The following is a 16,403-nucleotide window of genomic DNA, read 5'->3' on the forward strand; positions in this document are numbered from 1 at the left end:
TGTCAGCTTTCAGAGATTTGACCTAATTTTTTTTTACATTAATTCCATCCTGCCCATAACGTGTGTAAAGTGTGCATCATGGTAAAACTAGATTACTGCAGTGTATCATGGTATGGCTAGATTACCGCATTGTATCATGGTAAGACTTTATTAACGCAGTGTACCAAGGTAAAACTAGATTACCGCAGTGTATCATGGTAAGGCTACATTACCGCAGTGTATCATGGTAAGGCTACATTACCGCAGTGTATCATGGTAAGACTTTATTACCACAGTGTATCATGGTAAAACTAGATTACCGAAGTGTATCATGGTAAACCTAGATTACCGCAGTGTAGCATGGTAAAGACAGATTACTGTAGTGTATCATGGTAAGACTACATTACCGCAGTGTATCATGGTAAGATTTTATTACCGCAGTGTATCATGGTAAAACTACATTACCGAAGTGTATCATGGCAACACTACATTACTACGGTGTATCATGGTAAACCTAGATTACCGCAGTGTATCATGGTAAAGATAAATTACTGCAGTGTATCGTGGTAAGGCTAGATTACCGCAGTGTATCATGGTAAAGATAGATTACCGCTGTGTATCATGGTAATGCTAAATTACCACAGTGTATCATGGTAAAACTAGATAGGGACTTACAGTATGGGGCCTGCAGCTGTTGTCAGAAATGGAGGCACTGCATCAGATATCGGAGACCAGTGATATCTGCTGTGATCCCTCCATGGTACATTAGGTGAATACATAATAATATTTGCAGTTATCTCCCCCCAAAAATGTCTGTTTTCAGGGAGTATTCCGCAAATATTATTTGATAAATAGGCTCCACTGAAAAGGATGCAGAGCTGTGATAAGGAAATGCAGAATAGGGATGGAAACTGGTTTTCAATAGTTCAACACCATCGATGTTTTTCTTTCGATGGTAGTAGTGTAGTTCCACCATTTGATGGCAGCTTTCCAATGGTAGCCGCCACCGACTGTTATGGACTGTTACCGTCACATCGATAGTTTAGATGGCGGATGGCCAGCCATCATTGGACAGTGGGCTTCTTATGCAGAGCTGTGACATAGTAACGAGATGCTATAAATATATTAGAGGGTTGCTATAGATAAGAGAGGTGGAGACTTCCAGCACTATGGGGGGAGCTACAGGCAGAGGCTCCCCTATCCATGCACCTCACACAGCTACACAGGGACAGGGTTACACTGTCACTAATATTAATGTGGCTTCTGCAATCGGGATGCAGTTAATTCACCGGCGGTTGGGATCCCGCCGGTAAGGATACTGACGCCGGAATCCCGACAGCCGACAATGCCAACAGCTGGAATCCCGACGCAACAGGGCTATTCCCACCATAGAGTAGGAAAAGATCCTGTGGTGAGTGCAGCGAGCCCGCAAGGGGACTGATAGCGCTCATCTCGCTACCGGTATTCTGGCGGGCGGGATGCTGCTGTCGAGGATAGTGCTGCAGCAGTGTATAATAGGTAGAGGCTGCAGTAGTGTATAAGCTATAATTAGTAGAGGCTGCAACAGTGCAGAGGCTGCAGTAGTGTATAATAGGTAGAGGCTGCAGTAGTGTATAATAGGTAGAGGGTGCAGTAGTGTATAAGCTATAATAAGTAGAGGCTGCAACAGTGCAGAGGCTGCAGTAGTGTATCATAGGTAGAGGCTGCAATAGTGCATAATAGGTAGAGGCTGCAATAGTGTATAATAGGCAGAGGCTGCAGCAGTGTGTAATAGGTAGAGGCTGCAGTGGTGTATAATTGGTAGAGGCTGCAGCAGTGTGTAATAGGCAGAGGTTGCAGCAGTGTATAATAGGTAGAGGCTGCAGTAGTGTATAATAGGTAGAGGCTGCAGTGGTGTATAATAGGTAGGGGCTGCAGTAGTGTATAATAGGTAGAGGCTGCAATAATGTAGAGGCTGCAGTAGTGTATAATAGGTAGAGGCTGCAGTAGTGTATAATAGGTAGAGGCTGCAGTGGTGTATAATAGGTAGAGGCTGCAGTAGTGTATAATAGGTAGAGGCTGCAGTAGTGTATAATAGGTAGAGGCTGCAGTGGTGTATAATAGATAGAGGCTGCAGTAGTGTATAATAGGTAGAGGCTGCAGTAGTGTATAATAGGTAGAGGCTGCAGTGGTGTATAATTGGTAGAGGCTGCAGCAGTGTGTAATAGGCAGAGGTTGCAGCAGTGTATAATAGGTAGAGGCTGCAGTAGTGTATAATAGGTAGAGGCTGCAGTAGTGTATAATAGGTAGAGGCTGCAGTGGTGTATAATTGGTAGAGGCTGCAGCAGTGTGTAATAGGCAGAGGTTGCAGCAGTGTATAATAGGTAGAGGCTGCAGTAGTGTATAATAGGTAGAGGCTGCAGTGGTGTATAATAGGTAGGGGCTGCAGTAGTGTATAATAGGTAGAGGCTGCAATAATGTAGAGGCTGCAGTAGTGTATAATAGGTAGAGGCTGCAGTAGTGTATAATAGGTAGAGGCTGCAGCAGTGTGTAATAGGTAGAGGCTGCAGTGGTGTATAATTGGTAGAGGCTGCAGCAGTGTGTAACAGGCAGAGGTTGCAGCAGTGTGTAATAGGCAGAGGTTGCAGCAGTGTGTAATAGGCAGAGGCTGCAGCAGTGTATAATAGGTAGAGGGTGCAGTAGTGTATAATAGGTAGAGGCTGCAGCAGTGTGTAATAGGTAGAGGCTGCAGTGGTGTATAATTGGTAGAGACTGCAGCAGTGTGTAATAGGCAGAGGTTGCAGCAGTGTATAATAGGTAGAGGCTGCAGTAGTTTATAATAGGTAGAGGCTGCAGTGGTGTATAATAGGTAGGGGCTGCAGTAGTGTATAATAGGTAGAGGCTGCAATAATGTAGAGGCTGCAGTAGTGTATAATAGGTAGAGGCTGCAGTAGTGTATAATAGGTAGAGGCTGCAGTGGTGTATAATAGGTAGAGGCTGCAGTAGTGTATAATAGGTAGAGGCTGCAGTAGTGTATAATAGGTAGACGCTGCAGTAGTGTATAATAGGTAGAGGCTGCAGTACTGTATAATAGGTAGAGGCTGCAGTAGCGTATAATAGGTAGAGGATGCAGTAGTGTAAAGGCTGCATGGTGTAGAGGCTGCAGCAGTGTATAATATAGGATGCAGTAGTGTAGAGGCTGCAGCAGTGTATAATAGGTAGAGGCTGCAGTAGTGTATAATAAGTAGAGGCTGCAACAGTGTATAGGCTGCAGTAATGTATAATAGGTAGAGGCTGTAGTAGTGTATAATACGTAGAGGCTGCAGCAGTGTATAATAGGTAGAGGCTGCAGTAGTGTATAATAGGTAGAGGCTGCAGTGGTGTATAATAGGTAGAAGCTGCAGTAGTGTATAATAGGCAGAGGCTGCAGTAGTGTATAATAGGTAGAGGCTGCAGTAGTGTATAATTGGTAGAGGCTGCAGTAATGTATAATAGAGGATGCAGTAGTGTATAATAGAGGATGCAGTAGTGTATAATAGGCAGAGGCTGCAGTAGTGTATAATAGAGGATGCAGTAGTGTATAAAAGAGGATGCAGTAGTGTATAATAGGCAGAGGCTGCAGTAGTGTATAATAGAGGATGCAGTAGTGTATAATAGGCAGAGGATGCAGTAGTGTATAATAGGCAGAGGCTGCAGTAGTGTATAATAGAGGATGCAGTAGTGTATAATAGAGGATGCAGTAGTGTATAATAGGCAGAGGCTGCAGTAGTGTATAACAGAGGATGCAGTAGTGTATAATAGAGGATGCAGTAGTGTATAATAGGTAGAGGCTGCAGTGGTGTATAATTGGTAGAGGCTGCAGTAGTGTATAATAGAGGATGCAGTAGTGTATAATAGAGGATGCAGCAGTGTATAATAGGCAGAGGCTGCAGTAGTGTATAATAGAGGATGCAGTAGTGTATAATAGAGGATGCAGTAGTGTATAATAGGTAGAGGCTGCAGTAGTGTATAACAGGTAGAGGCTGCAATAGTGTATAATAGGCAGAGGCTGCAGCAGTGTGTAATAGGTAGAGGCTGCAGTGGTGTATAATTGGTAGAGGCTGCAGCAGTGTGTAATAGGCAGAGGTTGCAGCAGTGTATAATAGGTAGAGGCTGCAGTAGTGTATAATAGGTAGAGGCTGCAGTAGTGTATAATAGGTAGAGACTGCAGTGGTGTATAATTGGTAGAGGCTGCAGCAGTGTGTAATAGGCAGAGGTTGCAGCAGTGTATAATAGGTAGAGGCTGCAGTAGTGTATAATAGGTAGAGGCTGCAGTGGTGTATAATAGGTAGGGGCTGCAGTAGTGTATAATAGTTAGAGGCTGCAATAATGTAGAGGCTGCAGTAGTGTATAATAGGTAGAGGCTGCAGTAGTGTATAATAGGTAGAGGCTGCAGCAGTGTGTAATAGGTAGAGGCTGCAGTGGTGTATAATTGGTAGAGGCTGCAGCAGTAGTGTAATAGGCAGAGGTTGCAGCAGTGTGTAATAGGCAGAGGTTGCAGCAGTGTATAATAGGTAGAGGCTGCAGTGGTGTATAATAGGTAGAGGGTGCAGTAGTGTATAATAGGTAGAGGCTGCAGCAGTGTGTAATAGGTAGAGGCTGCAGTGGTGTATAATTGGTAGAGGCTGCAGCAGTGTGTAATAGGCAGAGGTTGCAGCAGTGTATAATAGGTAGGGGCTGCAGTAGTGTATAATAGGTAGAGGCTGCAATAATGTAGAGGCTGCAGTAGTGTATAATAGGTAGAGGCTGCAGTAGTGTATAATAGGTAGAGGCTGCAGTGGTGTATAATAGGTAGAGGCTGCAGTAGTGTATAATAGGTAGAGGCTGCAGTAGTGTATAATAGGTAGACGCTGCAGTAGTGTATAATAGGTAGAGGCTGCAGTACTGTATAATAGGTAGAGGCTGCAGTAGCGTATAATAGGTAGAGGATGCAGTAGTGTAGAGGCTGCATGGTGTAGAGGCTGCAGCAGTGTATAATATAGGATGCAGTAGTGTAGAGGCTGCAGCAGTGTATAATAGGTAGAGGCTGCAGTAGTGTATAATAGGTAGAGGCTGCAACAGTGTATAGGCTGCAGTAATGTATAATAGGTAGAGGCTGTAGTAGTGTATAATACGTAGAGGCTGCAGCAGTGTATAATAGGTAGAGGCTGCAGTAGTGTATAATAGGTAGAGGCTGCAGTGGTGTATAATAGGTAGAAGCTGCAGTAGTGTATAATAGGCAGAGGCTGCAGTAGTGTATAATAGGTAGAGGCTGCAGTAGTGTGTAATTGGTAGAGGCTGCAGTAATGTATAATAGAGGATGCAGTAGTGTATAATAGAGGATGCAGTAGTGTATAATAGGCAGAGGCTGCAGTAGTGTATAATAGAGGATGCAATAGTGTATAATAGAGGATGCAGTAGTGTATAATAGGCAGAGGCTGCAGTAGTGTATAATAGAGGATGCAGTAGTGTATAATAGAGGATGCAGTAGTGTATAATAGGCAGAGGCTGCAGTAGTGTATAATAGAGGATGCAGTAGTGTATAATAGGCAGAGGATGCAGTAGTGTATAATAGGCAGAGGCTGCAGTAGTGTATAATAGAGGATGCAGTAGTGTATAATAGAGGATGCAGTAGTGTATAATAGGCAGAGGCTGCAGTAGTGTATAACAGAGGATGCAGTAGTGTATAATAGAGGATGCAGTAGTGTATAATAGGTAGAGGCTGCAGTGGTGTATAATTGGTAGAGGCTGCAGTAGTGTATAATAGAGGATGCAGTAGTGTATAATAGAGGATGCAGCAGTGTATAATAGGCAGAGGCTGTAGTAGTGTATAATAGAGGATGCAGTAGTGTATAATAGAGGATGCAGTAGTGTATAATAGGCAGAGGCTGCAGTAGTGTATAATAGAGGATGCAATAGTGTATAATAGAGGATGCAGTAGTGTATAATAGAGGATGCAGTGGTGTATAATAGGCAGAGGCTGCAGTAGTGTATAATAGAGGATGCAGTAGTGTATAATAGAGGATGCAGTAGTGTATAATAGGCAGAGGCTGCAGTAGTGTATAATAGAGGATGCAGTAGTGTATAATAGAGGCTGCAGTAGTGTATAATAGAGGATGCAGTAGTGTAGAATAGAGGATGCAGTAGTGTATAATAGGTAGAGGCTGAAGTAGTGTATAATAGAGGATGCAGTAGTGTATAATAGAGGATGCAGTAGTGTATAATAGGCAGAGGCTGCAGTAGTGAATAATAGAGGATGCAGTAGTGTAGAGGCTGTAGTAGAGGATGCAGTAGTGTATAACAGAGGATGCAGTAGTGTATAACAGAGGATGCAGTAGTGTATAATAGAGGATGCAGTAGTGTATAATAGGCAGAGGCTACAGTAGTGTATAATAGAGGATGCAGTAGTGTATAATAGGTAGAGGGTGCAGTAGTGTATAATAGAGGATGCAGTAGTGTATAATAGGTAGAGGGTGCAGTAGTGTATAATAGAGGATGCAGTAGTGTATAATAGAGGATGCAGTAGTGTATAATAGGCAGAGGCTACAGTAGTGTATAATAGAGGATGCAGTAGTGTATAATAGGCAGAGGCTGCAGTAGTGTATAATAGAGGACGCAGTAGTGTATAATAGAGGATGCAGTAGTGTATAATTGGTAGAGGCTGCAGTAGTGTATAACAGAGGATGCAGTAATGTAGAGGCTGTAGTAGAGGCTGCAGCAGTGTAGAGGCTGGATATGTGCAGAGGATCAGCTGGCAGCTGATAACAGCAATGATCAGTATGTAAGAGTCGCTGTGCAGTATGTTCCTACTTGATATAAAGTCCCGGCAGCCCTCACTGCTCCTGTCGCTCCTAGAGATGAGCGGGTTCGGTTTCTCTGAATCCGAACCCGCACGAACTTCATGTTTTTTTCACGGGTCCGAGCAGACTCGGATCCTCCCGCCTTGCTCGGTTAACCCGAGCGCGCCCGAACGTCATCATGACGCTGTCGGATTCTCGCGAGACTCGGATTCTATATAAGGAGCCGCGCGTCGCCGCCATTTTCACACGTGCATTGAGATTGATAGGGAGAGGACGTGGCTGGCGTCCTCTCCATTTAGATTAGGGTTGAGAGAGAGAGAGAGAGATTGACCTGAGGCTGTGATACTGTAGAAGAGAGAGAGTTTAGTGACTGACGACCACAGTGACCACCAGACAGTGCAGTTTGTTTTATTTAATATATCCGTTCTCTGCCTGAAAAAAACGATACACACAGTGACTCAGTCACATACCATATCTGTGTGCACTGCTCAGCCCAGTGTGCTGCATCAATGTATATATATATCTGACTGTGCTCAGCTCACACAGCTTATAATTGTGGGGGAGACTGGGGAGCACTGCAGTGCCAGTTATAGGTTATAGCAGGAGCCAGGAGTACATAATATTATATTAAAATTAAACAGTGCACACTTTTGCTGCAGGAGTGCCACTGCCAGTGTGACTAGTGACCAGTGACCTGACCACCAGTATATATAATATTAGTAGTATACTATCTCTTTATCAACCAGTCTATATTAGCAGCAGACACAGTACAGTGCGGTAGTTCACGGCTGTGGCTACCTCTGTGTCGGCACTCGGCAGCCCGTCCATAATTGTATATACCACCTAACCGTGGTTTTTTTTTTCTTTCTTTATAGTCATACTAGTTACGAGTATACTATCTCTTTATCAACCAGTCTATATTAGCAGCAGACACAGTACAGTGCGGTAGTTCACGGCTGTGGCTACCTCTGTGTCGGCACTCGGCAGCCCGTCCATAATTGTATATACCACCTAACCGTGTTTTTTTTTTCTTTCTTTATACATACATACTAGTTACGAGTATACTATCTCTTTATCAACCAGTCTATATTAGCAGCAGACACAGTACAGTGCGGTAGTTCACGGCTGTGGCTACCTCTGTGTCGGCACTCGGCAGCCCGTCCATAATTGTATATACCACCTAACCGTGGTTTTTTTTTCTTTCTTTATACATACATACTAGTTACGAGTATACTATCTCTTTATCAACCAGTCTATATTAGCAGCAGACACAGTACAGTGCGGTAGTTCACGGCTGTGGCTACCTCTGTGTCGGCACTCGGCAGCCCGTCCATAATTGTATATACCACCTAACCGTGGTTTTTTTTTCTTTCTTTATACATACATACTAGTTACGAGTATACTATCTCTTTATCAACCAGTCTATATATTAGCAGCAGACACAGTACAGTGCGGTAGTTCACGGCTGTGGCTACCTCTGTGTCGGCACTCGGCAGCCCGTCCATAATTGTATATACCACCTAACCGTGGTTTTTTTTTCTTTCTTTATACATACATACTAGTTACGAGTATACTATCTCTTTATCAACCAGTCTATATATTAGCAGCAGACACAGTACAGTGCGGTAGTTCACGGCTGTGGCTACCTCTGTGTCGGCACTCGGCAGTCCGTCCATAATTGTATATACCACCTAACCGTGGTTTTTTTTTCTTTCTTTATACATACATACTAGTTACGAGTATACTATCTCTTTATCAACCAGTCTATATTAGCAGCAGACACAGTACAGTGCGGTAGTTCACGGCTGTGGCTACCTCTGTGTCGGCACTCGGCAGCCCGTCCATAATTGTATATACCACCTAACCGTGGTTTTTTTTTCTTTCTTTATACATACATACTAGTTACGAGTATACTATCTCTTTATCAACCAGTCTATATTAGCAGCAGACACAGTACAGTGCGGTAGTTCACGGCTGTGGCTACCTCTGTGTCGGCACTCGGCAGCCCGTCCATAATTGTATATACCACCTAACCGTGGTTTTTTTTTCTTTCTTTATACATACATACTAGTTACGAGTATACTATCTCTTTATCAACCAGTCTATATATTAGCAGCAGACACAGTACAGTGCGGTAGTTCACGGCTGTGGCTACCTCTGTGTCGGCACTCGGCAGCCCGTCCATAATTGTATATACCACCTAACCGTGGTTTTTTTTTCTTTCTTTATACATACATACTAGTTACGAGTATACTATCTCTTTATCAACCAGTCTATATATTAGCAGCAGACACAGTACAGTGCGGTAGTTCACGGCTGTGGCTACCTCTGTGTCGGCACTCGGCAGCCCGTCCATAATTGTATATACCACCTAACCGTGGTTTTTTTTTCTTTCTTTATACATACATACTAGTTACGAGTATACTATCTCTTTATCAACCAGTCTATATATTAGCAGCAGACACAGTACAGTGCGGTAGTTCACGGCTGTGGCTACCTCTGTGTCGGCACTCGGCAGCCCGTCCATAATTGTATATACCACCTAACCGTGGTTTTTTTTTCTTTCTTTATACATACATACTAGTTACGAGTATACTATCTCTTTATCAACCAGTCTATATATTAGCAGCAGACACAGTACAGTGCGGTAGTTCACGGCTGTGGCTACCTCTGTGTCGGCACTCGGCAGCCCGTCCATAATTGTATATACCACCTAACCGTGGTTTTTTTTTCTTTCTTTATACATACATACTAGTTACGAGTATACTATCTCTTTATCAACCAGTCTATATTAGCAGCAGACACAGTACAGTGCGGTAGTTCACGGCTGTGGCTACCTCTGTGTCGGCACTCGGCAGCCCGTCCATAATTGTATATACCACCTAACCGTGGTTTTTTTTTCTTTCTTTATACATACATACTAGTTACGAGTATACTATCTCTTTATCAACCAGTCTATATTAGCAGCAGACACAGTACAGTGCGGTAGTTCACGGCTGTGGCTACCTCTGTGTCGGCACTCGGCAGTCCGTCCATAATTGTATACTAGTATCCAATCCATCCATCTCCATTGTTTACCTGAGGTGCCTTTTAGTTGTGCCTATTAAAATATGGAGAACAAAAATGTTGAGGTTCCAAAATTAGGGAAAGATCAAGATCCACTTCCACCTCGTGCTGAAGCTGCTGCCACTAGTCATGGCCGAGACGATGAAATGCCAGCAACGTCGTCTGCCAAGGCCGATGCCCAATGTCATAGTACAGAGCATGTCAAATCCAAAACACCAAATATCAGTAAAAAAAGGACTCCAAAACCTAAAATAAAATTGTCGGAGGAGAAGCGTAAACTTGCCAATATGCCATTTACCACACGGAGTGGCAAGGAACGGCTGAGGCCCTGGCCTATGTTCATGGCTAGTGGTTCAGCTTCACATGAGGATGGAAGCACTCAGCCTCTCGCTAGAAAAATGAAAAGACTAAAGCTGGCAAAAGCAGTAGCACCGCAAAGAACTGTGCGTTCTTCGAAATCCCAAATCCACAAGGAGAGTCCGACTCCAATTGTGTCGGTTGCGATGCCTGACCTTCCCAACACTGGACGTGAAGAGCATGCGCCTTCCACCATTTGCACGCCCCCTGCAAGTGATGGAAGGAGCACCCACAGTCCAGTTCCTGATAGTCAGATTGAAGATGTCAGTGTTGAAGTACACCAGGATGAGGAGGATATGGGTGTTGCTGGCGCTGGGGAGGAAATTGACCAGGAGGATTCTGATGGTGAGGTGGTTTGTTTAAGTCAGGCACCCGGGGAGACACCTGTTGTCCGTGGTAGGAATATGGCCGTTGACATGCCTGGTGAAAATACCAAAAAAATCAGCTCTTCGGTGTGGAAGTATTTCACCAGAAATGCGGACAACAGGTGTCAAGCCGTGTGTTCCCTTTGTCAAGCTGTAATAAGTAGGGGTAAGGACGTTAACCACCTCGGAACATCCTCCCTTATACGTCACCTGCAGCGCATTCATAATAAGTCAGTGACAAGTTCAAAAACTTGGGCCGACAGCGGAAGCAGTCCACTGACCAGTAAATCCCTTCCTCTTGTAACCAAGCTCACGCAAACCACCCCACCAACTCCCTCAGTGTCAATTTCCTCCTTCCCCAGGAATGCCAATAGTCCTGCAGGCCATGTCACTGGCAATTCTGACGAGTCCTCTCCTGCCTGGGATTCCTCCGATGCATCCTTGCGTGTAACGCCTACTGCTGCTGGCGCTGCTGTTGTTGCTGCTGGGAGTCGATGGTCATCCCAGAGGGGAAGTCGTAAGACCACTTTTACTACTTCCACCAAGCAATTGACTGTCCAACAGTCCTTTGCGAGGAAGATGAAATATCACAGCAGTCATCCTACTGCAAAGCGGATAACTGAGGCCTTGACATCCTGGGTGGTGAGAAACGTGGTTCCGGTATCCATCATTACTGCAGAGCCAACTAGAGACTTGTTGGAGGTACTGTGTCCCCGGTACCAAATACCATCTAGGTTCCATTTCTCTAGGCAGGCGATACCGAAAATGTACACAGACCTCAGAAAAAGAGTCACCAGTGTCCTAAAAAATGCAGCTGTACCCAATGTCCACTTAACCACGGACATGTGGACAAGTGGAGCAGGGCAGGGTCAGGACTATATGACTGTGACAGCCCACTGGGTAGATGTATGGACTCCCGCCGCAAGAACAGCAGCGGCGGCACCAGTAGCAGCATCTCGCAAACGCCAACTCTTTCCTAGGCAGGCTACGCTTTGTATCACCGGTTTCCAGAATACGCACACAGCTGAAAACCTCTTACGGCAACTGAGGAAGATCATCGCGGAATGGACTCTCCTGTGGATTTGTGGCATCGGACAACGCCAGCAATATTGTGTGTGCATTAAATCTGGGCCAATTCCAGCACGTCCCATGTTTTGCACATACCTTGAATTTGGTGGTGCAGAATTTTTTAAAAAACGACAGGGGCGTGCAAGAGATGCTGTCGGTGGCCAGAAGAATTGCGGGACACTTTCGGCGTACAGGCACCACGTACAGAAAACTGGAGCACCACCAAAAACTACTGAACCTGCCCTGCCATCATCTGAAGCAAGAAGTGGTAACGAGGTGGAATTCAACCCTGTATATGCTTCAGAGGTTGGAGGAGCAGCAAAAGGCCATTCAAGCCTATACAATTGAGCACGATATAGGAGGTGGGATGCACCTGTCTCAAGCGCAGTGGAGAATGATTTCAACGTTGTGCAAGGTTCTGATGCCCTTTGAACTTGCCACACGTGAAGTCAGTTCAGACACTGCCAGCCTGAGTCAGGTCATTCCCCTCATCAGGCTTTTGCAGAAGAAGCTGGAGACATTGAAGGAGGAGCTAACACGGAGCGATTCCGCTAGGCATGTGGGACTTGTGGATGGAGCCCTTAATTCGCTTAACAAGGATTCACGGGTGGTCAATCTGTTGAAATCAGAGCACTACATTTTGGCCACCGTGCTCGATCCTAGATTTAAAGCCTACCTTGGATCTCTCTTTCCGGCAGACACAAGTCTGCTGGGGTTCAAACACCTGCTGGTGAGTAAATTGTCAAGTCAAGCGGAACGCGACCTGTCAACAACATCTCCTCCTTCACATTCTCCCGCAACTGGGGGTGCGAGGAAAAGGCTCAGAATTCCGAGCCCACCCGCTGGCGGTGATGCAGGGCAGTCTGGAGCGACTGCTGATGCTGACATCTGGTCCGGACTGAAGGACCTGACAACGATTACGGACATGTCGTCTACTGTCACTGCATATGATTCTCTCACCATTGAAAGAATGGTGGAGGATTATATGAGTGACCGCATCCAAGTAGGCACGTCACACAGTCCGTACTTATACTGGCAGGAAAAAGAGGCAATTTGGAGGCCCTTGCACAAACTGGCTTTATTCTACCTAAGTTGCCCTCCCACAAGTGTGTACTCCGAAAGAGTGTTTAGTGCCGCCGCTCACCTTGTCAGCAATCGGCGTACGAGGTTACATCCAGAAAATGTGGAGAAGATGATGTTCATTAAAATGAATTATAATCAATTCCTCCGTGGAGACATTGACCAGCAGCAATTGCCTCCACAAAGTACACAGGGAGCTGAGATGGTGGATTCCAGTGGGGACGAATTGATAATCTGTGAGGAGGGGGATGTACACGGTGATATATCGGAGGATGATGATGAGGTGGACATCTTGCCTCTGTAGAGCCAGTTTGTGCAAGGAGAGATTAATTGCTTCTTTTTTGGTGGGGGTCCAAACCAACCCGTCATATCAGTCACAGTCGTGTGGCAGACCCTGTCACTGAAATGATGGGTTGGTTAAAGTGTGCATGTCCTGTTTATACAACATAAGGGTGGGTGGGAGGGCCCAAGGACAATTCCATCTTGCACCTCTTTTTTCTTTTCTTTTTCTTTGCGTCATGTGCTGTTTGGGGAGGGTTTTTTGGAAGGGACATCCTGCGTGACACTGCAGTGCCACTCCTAGATGGGCCCGGTGTTTGTGTCGGCCACTAGGGTCGCTTATCTTACTCACACAGTCAGCTACCTCATTGCGCCTCTTTTTTTCTTTGCGTCATGTGCTGTTTGGGGAGGGTTTTTTGGAAGGGACATCCTGCGTGACACTGCAGTGCCACTCCTAGATGGGCCCGGTGTTTGTGTCGGCCACTAGGGTCGCTTATCTTACTCACACAGCTACCTCATTGCGCCTCTTTTTTTCTTTGCGTCATGTGCTGTTTGGGGAGGGTTTTTTGGAAGGGACATCCTGCGTGACACTGCAGTGCCACTCCTAGATGGGCCCGGTGTTTGTGTCGGCCACTAGGGTCGCTAATCTTACTCACACAGCTACCTCATTGCGCCTCTTTTTTTCTTTGCGTCATGTGCTGTTTGGGGAGGGTTTTTTGGAAGGGCCATCCTGCGTGACACTGCAGTGCCACTCCTAGATGGGCCCGGTGTTTGTGTCGGCCACTAGGGTCGCTTATCTTACTCACACAGCGACCTCGGTGCAAATTTTAGGACTAAAAATAATATTGTGAGGTGTGAGGTATTCAGAATAGACTGAAAATGAGTGGAAATTATGGTTTTTGAGGTTAATAATACTTTGGGATCAAAATGACCGCCAAATTCTATGATTTAAGCTGTTTTTTAGGTTTTTTGGAAAAAAACACCCGAATCCAAAACACACCCGAATCCGACAAAAAAAATTCGGTGAGGTTTTGCCAAAACGCGGTCGAACCCAAAACACGGCCGCGGAACCGAACCCAAAACCAAAACACAAAACCCGAAAAATTTCCGGCGCTCATCTCTAGTCGCTCCCTCACACCAATTTGCTACATACAGAATACGCCGCTCTGCACAATCTCTCAGTACACAGTACAACAGCTAATCACAGTGAGGAAAGCCAAATGTATCAGACCTGTACACTGGTCACGGGTGTGTGAGCTGAGTGTAATGTGAGCGGAGGTCCCTGCAGATCTATTTATTTTCATGTGTGTAGAATAAGCAACACGCCATTGTGCTCCGGGGCCCGGCTAAGCCACATTACCTAACCCTTCCCACGCTGGGACCGTAACGTTATCATAATGCTGTGTTCTGTATAATCCTGTATCCCTATATTATTTACATTACACAGCGCTGCACAGAGAACACAGGGCCTCCTGCAGATATTGGAAGTAATACTGTACCGGGGTAATACCATGCTGCTCTGCAGGTGGGGCAGATGTAAGATGTGCAGAGAGAGTTAGATTTGAGTGAGGTGTGTCCAAACTGAAATCTAAATTACAGTGTAATAATAAAGCTGACCAGCATGTGTGGGCTACATGCAAAAGCAGCCAGTATTTACCCAGCATGCAAAATATGTTTGTATGTATATGCTCCCCTTACACAGAGCCGGCCCTAACCAATATGATGCCCTAGGCAAGATTTTGGCTGGTGCCCCCTAGCACCGCCGCTGGTTCCGCCTCTGACCTTGCACCTCTTTCCAAGCACCATCACCCCTCACCCACAGCAATCCTAATATTGTTGTTCCATCCCCCTATATTTTAAATGAACATTGCGCATTTGGTGCACAGTCCAAAAAGGGGTGTGTTCTTGCTGGGAAGGGGCATGGCCACACAATAGTAACCCCAATTCAAATTATTTTTTCACACACAAATTAGCCATAACAAATCTACTGATTGGCTGTAATGTTAAACATACTTCCTGTTTATTCATGCTGATTAGTTGAAAGCTATTAAAATCATTGGAATACATTAATAATTTGATTATAGTTATGTTTAATATATCCCATCCGAAGTAGGTCTGTCTATGATGTATGTTTGCTCTAATTTAATGCATATTTTCCTAGTGATTATGTAACAATGCTATCAGGTGCTACCAGGGGCTAATTAGCAACCATATTGAAAGGGTATATAAACCCCGCATGTTCAAACTATGGATACCTTTGATAAAGCTGCAAGCTGACTGCAGCGAAACGCGTCAGGTGTACAACGGACCCCCGCCAGGAACCTTTCTAAAGGAGGACCGGACCATCCCCAAACCTTGTCCAGACTATCCATTTCAACTCTGAGAATCCAAATAGCAATAACTGCACGAAGGGACTGCATCAACCGTATTGCATGAGGAGCTCTTTACCAAAAGACCCCGAAGCATACTATCCTCTAACGGTAATTTGCCTATCCACTGGATATTGCTTATCTCTGAGACTTGCTAATGCTGGACTCTAGCTTTATAGGGGAAAAAAATTTAACAGCCACCTTAATATTCTAATATCCTATATCCTGGCGAATTGGGTAATCCCATTCAACAATCAATCAAACATATATCATCAATTATCTGTTTCTGATATGCATGCATTTTTTATTATGTATTCATTTTCGAATTGTAAAACACAATATTGTTTTTAGGAATAAAATGTGTTTTTATTAATTCTAATACTATTGTTGTCATATTGATCAAATATAGAGCAGCCTCAACCCCCCTCTTTTTGCATTGTAAACGGGAGTGACTTCCCTTTTCTTAGAGGCTGCTGCTTGGTGAAACATCTCCTATCCAAAGCGCTCGAGCACCCTTGGGTAACCTATTTTTATATACTGTATGCGACTGCGGCTGTATCTGCATATGAAATGCTACGTTAGTGATTTCCGGAAATACACTGTAACGTAGCATTTCATATGCAGATACAGCCGCAGTCACACATAGAATATAGGCATGCTGCATATCATTTTAATCAGCAGAAGCTGCTTGTGCCCCTGGGCATAGCAAATGCCCTAGGCATTAGCCTAGTTTGGCCGGCTCTGCCCTTACATTGCAGCACGGTTTGCCCAGGTGCAGTTACTTATTCTTTCTTACTCTATTCCCAAATCAGAACCAGGCCCACTGTAGAATTTATACACTGTGAGCATGACTGCCATAGGAAGGTCAGGCCCCAGGACTTGGTACCCACACTTCCCACCTCCCTTGATTGCAGGGCCCATTCAGGGCACATGCTGGGGGGCCAGTTAATAAAATATTTTTTTATTAGCACTGAAAGAAACTATAACCGCTGCCATAATTTCCTCAGAAGATGACTGGGCACCATATACCCAAGTGCCACGGC

Source organism: Pseudophryne corroboree, chromosome 4 (assembly GCF_028390025.1).
Source record: "Pseudophryne corroboree isolate aPseCor3 chromosome 4, aPseCor3.hap2, whole genome shotgun sequence".
In the NCBI taxonomy this organism is placed as follows: domain Eukaryota; kingdom Metazoa; phylum Chordata; class Amphibia; order Anura; family Myobatrachidae; genus Pseudophryne; species Pseudophryne corroboree.